General features: G+C 41.5%; 1 pseudogene; it reads left to right on the top strand.

Moving 5' to 3' along the window:
• LOC101590031 overlaps positions 1–1,893 on the top strand; it is a 5,998-nt pseudogene extending 4,105 nt beyond the window's left edge.
• Positions 1,894–6,678: the final 4,785 nt, after the last annotated feature.

Here is a 6,678-nt window from a genome sequence, read left to right on the forward strand (position 1 = left end):
CCCTGAAACTCTATACCGCAGATTGTAGATCTTTTGTCAGTGTCAGCCATGTGGCATGCAAGGTCTTTTAGCACTGGGTATAAAAAAGTATTAACATGAAATGATTCATGGACTACTTTGTGGTAGAACTTAGATAAAATATGAGAAATCAGATCACCCCAAATTGTTTATTTTTATAGTTTATGTGCAGTTATAATTTTCAAACAAATAAAACTAGTCCTGTAATTGATAGAAATTGGATAGTTTGTGTAAAAGTTTGTTAAATCAGTTATATCTCTGGCTCTGAAATACACTATAGTAAAGTAATTCCTCTAAATAATGGTGAGATTTTCCTTTCTTATGTAAGATACTTAACTTTCACTGTTTCTCTCTTCTAATTCCCTTTCCCTAAACACCATGCTAGAATTTTAAACTGGTGTTCAATTTGTCTCCCATGTTTTAGTTTTCTATTCTAGAGCGCTAAGACAAGTACGAGTTCTTCTGTTGGGACAGCCCACGTCGTTGTGAGCCGTTCTCTTCAGGGACAGTGCCAATGTCATTTGTGCATTGCATAAAGAATGCCAGCATCTAGACCCGCTACCGTGGAAATGATGTGTGGCAGGCTTTCTTAAATACATATTGCAAGCTTGTTTCCTAGCTATGCTCCAGGGTCTTAAATGAAACTATGTTTTAATGATTAAAACAATATACATTTCAAGATAACCTCAAATGATTTCTAAGTCACACAAGGTATGGTCTGTGACTATAGCAGAAGTAACCTTTTAGTTAAAAGTTACTATTGAAATAAAAATTTTCAAGTGTCTGGAAATTAATCAATATACTTTTAAACATATATTGAAGAAATCACATGAAAAAATCTTGAATTGAATGGAAATAGCATAGTGGGTCAAAGCTCATAGGATGTTATGGAAGCCATTCGGAGGTAGTTTTAATGCCATGTGTTAAGGAAAAAAGGGGGAAAATCAATGATCTAAGAATCTAGTCCAAGAAGATAGAAAATAACAAGAAATTACACTTCAAGAGAGCAACATAAATTTATGAAATAGAAAACAAATGTATGACAGAGGAAGTAAAAATAGAGAAAACCAAAAGCTAGTTTTAGAACAATGCAATATAGGACCACAGGGCCGCCATGCTCTCCTCGGTGCTGCAGGCCTCCCCGACCCCTGGGGAAGAGAAATAAGGAACTTGCACAAGACAGCTGCGCAGAATGGTACTGGAGGAGCCTTCTTCGTGCCCAGAGATAGACACTCCTGAGAATAACCCAGATACTCCATTTGATTTCACACCAGAAAACTGTAAGAGGATAGAAGCAATTATGAAAACAGCTATACAGAAGGGCATGAAGCAGCAGCAGTGTTTCCAGACCTGGACTTAGCCCCGAGGCACAATGGTTGCCTGTCCAACTTTGCTATGAACAAGGCTGCAGAAGTTTTACAATTACCTCTGATGAGAGTATATGAGGTCTTGACATTTTGTACAATGTACAGCCAGAAGCCAGTTGGGAAGTACCACATTCAGGTACAACACCTGGCATGCTCTGAGACTCTGACAACACCTGGCGTGCTCTGAGACTCTGACGACATCCTGGAAGCCATGCAGCAAAAGCTGGGCATAAAGCTTTTGGGGAGACTACACCTGACAAACTTGCCACTCCCATAGAGGTGGAATGCTTAGGCCAGTGTCAATGCATCAGTGGTTCAAATAAATGACAACTACTGTGAGGCTCTGACACCTAAGGACATTGATGAAATTATTGATGAACTGACAGCTGGCAAAATTTCAAAACCTGGACCAAGGAGTGGATGTTTCCATTTTGAGCCAGCAGGAGGTCTTACCTAATTGATGGAACCAACTAAAGGATCTGGGTTTGGTGTGCAAGCAGGCCTTTAATTTATATTCTGCTGTAACTATGTCACTGGAGACATAAAATGTGACCCACTTATTTTTTTAAAAAAGAATAATGTAATATAATTGAGAAGTCACTAATAAAACAAACAAAATTGGGAGAAGATGTACCTTATTAGTCTTAGACATGAAAAAGGGAAATTAGTACAAAGTTTTAGACATCAAGAAAATATAACAGCTGGGAAGATAGCTCAGTAAAATAAGTTCTTGCCTGGCAATCACAAGGGCCTGAGTTCAATCCCCGGCTCCGTAAAAAAAGAAAGAAAGAATATAACAACCAATTTATGCCTATAAATATGAATATGCAGAAGTAGTAAATAAATCCCTTAAAATATAGCAGACAACAAGGGATATAAAAAATGTAAAGTGTATCAAAGAAAATTAAACCCTTGCTTGGGAATATTTCAAGGATCAATCAATGTTGGAATGGATTACTACATGGTGGTAAATTCAGATTATGGATTACCACGTGATAATGAAAGTGGACAAACCATTCCTCCGAGCTACAACATCGATGCATATCATATACCTACCAGTGTGTATAAATACATATATGCAAAACATATATGCATATATGTACTTTTGAGTAAAAACGCACTTTCATAAAACATCCCAGCCACATGTGTACACCCAGGCACACACACCATTGAGACAAACACATGCTCAAGAAATGGTTCCCTAGGGAGAAGAGAAAGGGAGACTCTTTCAGGATGCCTGTGAAATATTCTCTTCTTGGCTCTGATTACACAAGCGCGCCCCAGTGTAGTAACTCATCTTTTTTGCAAGTAAGGTTTTAAAGATAACTTGAGAAAAAGAAAAATTTTAAAGCATTTCAATATGTCGATATAACTTTGAACTTTTTTCAATGCTTTATGACACTTTAGCTGTGGGAACTTCTCTTCATCCTGGTTACCAAGAGCTCTTTGGGTGCAGATAAGAGTAACACAACTGACACCCTTAAAAGGATAAAATATCTCATTTGAAAAGGTGAAATGTGTCTGGGAGCTGTAATGTCATGATCAGTGATGGTTTCTCCTCATCTCCCAAACCCACTTATCCTCCCGTCATTTCTTCCTGCACGCAGGCCATCTTTTCCGAGAGGCAGAGACCACCAACATGTGGACTGGAATGGATGCTTTTGGTACCTCTGGGTGCACTGCTGGAGGGGCTTTGCTGCCAGGAAGCCCCCATATTCCATCTGGGTAAAAAACAGTGTAGTCCCTTGAATCAAGTGCAACTTCATGATGCGTCAAAAGCCTCTTGCTTTTTTTCAACGAGGCTACAGTTTTCTAAGCCCCCTTTTCTAGTGAAATTCTTGATCTGCCACTATTTCTGAGCTATTAGTTTATCACATGTCCTGCTGCAGCAGGTGCAGCCCTGAGACCAGCTCTGAGAGCAGGGCTGGAGGGAGGGGTAGGGCTTTGTGACTGACAGTTCCGTCCAGATTGTGTATACCCTGAGCAAAGAGCTGCCTTCAGGGAAGGGATGCAGGCAGGCAAAAGCCATATGTCTGCTCTTTGCTAAATAATTTGTGGTTGTGTACATTAGAAAAAAGTGAAACACTGCCAAATTGCCCCTTGAAAGAACTCTGGCAGAAGGACAAGAAAGAGACAGATGAGCGAATACCATACCAACTGGACCATTTGCCTCCACCCTTGCTATACTGAATGTTATCAATATTTAAAGGTCTTGTCAGTGCGCTGAGCAGAAGTGACAGCATCTTGTTTTATTTGGGCTCTGGTGTTTCTTCTATAAACTGCCCATTCACCTAATGCCAGGAGCCTACCACCTGCTGTGGGGGCACAGTGAGAGTGACCTGGTAGGGAGGACAACTTTTCCTTTACTTTAGGGTTGCAGCGGGTGATGATGGCAAAGAGCAGACTGGCTGGCATTCAGTTTTAGTAGTGTTTTACTTCCCTGGGTGATGCGCCTTATACCCAGCCCCTGGACTTTGGCACATGGCTCCACTGTCTTCTGACTTCATCTTTCCTTATGCCTTGTACTATTTCTGTTTGTACTCTGGACATCAATGCTCTGGGACACAATATCCAACAACTGCAAATTAGAGGTGTGGCTCCCAGTTTGTAGGGGCTTCAGCCCATAGTCCACTGGCTCCAAGGCAAGGCAACATGGCACAGTGATGTCAAGCCTTTTAGAGTCTAAGCACCCAAACTGCAACCCCAAACTCACTCATTTATTGCAAAGTGCCAACCCTGTAATACAATTTGAACCATCTGGTATGTGGCTGCTGGATGACTAGGTTCACCTGCGGATAGGGTAGGGATCCACGTGCCCACTACGGCACATGGGCTGTCAGTTTGCCATCACTGGTAGAGGGTCATAGTGGAGGAACAGCTGCACATAATGGAGGAATGGTTGCACACGGCCTGGCACGCAGGAGACAGAGAGGGAACTGAGGCAGGAGCTGCGAAGGGAGCTAAATCTTTCCAGGCCATTCCCCTGGTGACTCACCTCTTCTAACTAGGACCCACCTCCTAACAAGTCAGTCATAAGCCCCTATACAGTCACTTTCTGAAAGCCCCAACTGTGAGCACACAAGGGTTTCTTTTTTTTTTTTTTTTAAGGGGGGACATGTAGATATAAACACCAACAAATACTCACTTTATTTATTTTCATGTATTTAGTACAGGGTCTGCAGCATCTTACTACATAGATCAGACTCATAGAGATCCTCCTGTTTTTAGCCTCCCAAGAGCTGGGATTACAGACAGGTGCATGCCTCCACGCCCAAGCTCAATCCATGTCTCAGTGCACCCAGAGGACGGGGCTGGCACAGCATGCCTGGGATTGTACCCTGGCCACTTCGCTCTCCGTAAGCGGGCACTTTAGTCCTCTGAGCTATCTGTCTGGCCCTAAATGCTTTATTTATTGTGACTGTCTTCTCTTGTTCTCTTCTTTCATTTCTTGTTCTGTTCCATTTAGCTTCTGAAGATCATCAGTTAGCTTGTATGGCAGGCAATTAATTTGCTATGAAAAGCTGTCACTTGTCTTCCTTTGGGTATTGCTTTAAATTACTCCCAGACTGCATTGGAGGACTTCTGGATCTGTTTTCTAATAATGGGCAAAGAAGCACCCAGAAGGCCCAGCTAGGGCAGCACACCTAGGTAGTCCGTGCTGGATTTTGGGGGAGGTAAATTGTAGCACATCGAAAAAATCTTTTGGCATGTAGACTGAGCCATGAGCATGGCTGCCTGGTAGGCTGCAGTCAACTTTGGTTTACTTTCTTCTGACTCACTAATTAAAACATAAATTCATTTGATTACTATTTATCTTTGGCATTTTTAGTTCAGGGAAACATTCTCAGCTGGATAATAATACAGCAGAGCCAGAGGTGGCTGTAATTCTGCCTTCACGGATGTCACACTGGTAAGAGAAGGTGAACTCATGAAGAGTTCCCCACTCACTCAGGAAGACCAGAACCAAGTTGGTCTGTCTGGTGTCATGCTGTACTCCCTGCCCAGTAGTGTCTGATCTGTGCAGAAGCAGCATGGAGAATTTCCAAGACACACTGTTTGCCTTGCTGGGTTGAGTCAGATGTGGCTGTCACTGTAGGCTGGGGCTACGTGCAATTATTTCATGAACAGCTGCCACTACACTTGTAGCCTCAGCCTCTGTCTGCTGGTGCAGAAGGCAGATTGTCAGCCAAAAGGAGTGAGCTCGGTGCCACCGCTAGTCAAAGAGGATTAGTTGAACAAATAAAAGTCTCTAGCAAGATGTGATCCTGTGAAAAACCAGTTAGCTGTGTGATGAAAATTGCATTTCTGGTGTTTGAGCTTCAATGTTCCTAGTTCCAACACACACGCACACACACACACACACACACACACACACGTACGCACACACGCACGTACTCACTGTAAGTTCTGCTCAATTGCATACAATTACTTAGGGTCATGCACAAATACAGTCACATGTTGTCATAAATATTTACACAGAACTACATGCACACAGCACACTTGCACAAAACTACACACATACTTGTACATACTCACACATATAAGCATGCATCACATGAATACATGATGACATACAATCTCTCTCTCTCTCTCTCTCTCTCTCTCTCTCTCTCTCTCTCTCTCTCTCTCTGTCTCTCTCTCTCTCTCCCCCCAAAATTTTTCCCAGTCTCTACTAGTATTGTCCTAGGTTGAACTTGGGTAATTTTATTTCAGGAATAGTTTTTTTTTCTTTGACAAAAATGTTAACAAGTGAATTGACTATGGATTTCGTTACCTGTAACATTCTAATAGTCTGTGATTTCAGTAGAACTTTTAATATATTCTAATAAATCTGGTCTATGATATCACACTGACAGCATTCCCATCTAGAATATATTTCTTTATTAACACTCCCATCTAAAATATAATGAACTTCATGACTAAGTGTGATAAAAGTGTTCCGATTATACTTGTTCTACAAATTTAAACTGCGACTTCCACATTTGCTTGGTGGTGGGACCTCTGAATTCTCTCTGCTTTCTATCTGCCTGGTAGTTGTACTAGAACAATCTCCCACTAATAATGGTCTTTAGCCTCACCTTACTTAACAGATGTATAGATAACAGTTGAGATCACCACCACACAGAGCAACAAAAGCCCTGGCCCATCAGTTTTGAAGAGCTCGGATTTATTTTAGAATCTTCACCTTTATGTAACCAATGCTGTGGCTTATGACATTTTGTTTATTGTTAGTTTGAAACAGCAGTTTGACTTTTTTCTCTTGTTTTGTTTTCCATTGCCTTGTTTCTTTAGA

This window comes from Octodon degus, unplaced genomic scaffold (genome assembly GCF_000260255.1).
Source record: "Octodon degus isolate 3935 unplaced genomic scaffold, OctDeg1.0 scaffold00024, whole genome shotgun sequence".
NCBI lineage: Eukaryota > Metazoa > Chordata > Mammalia > Rodentia > Octodontidae > Octodon > Octodon degus.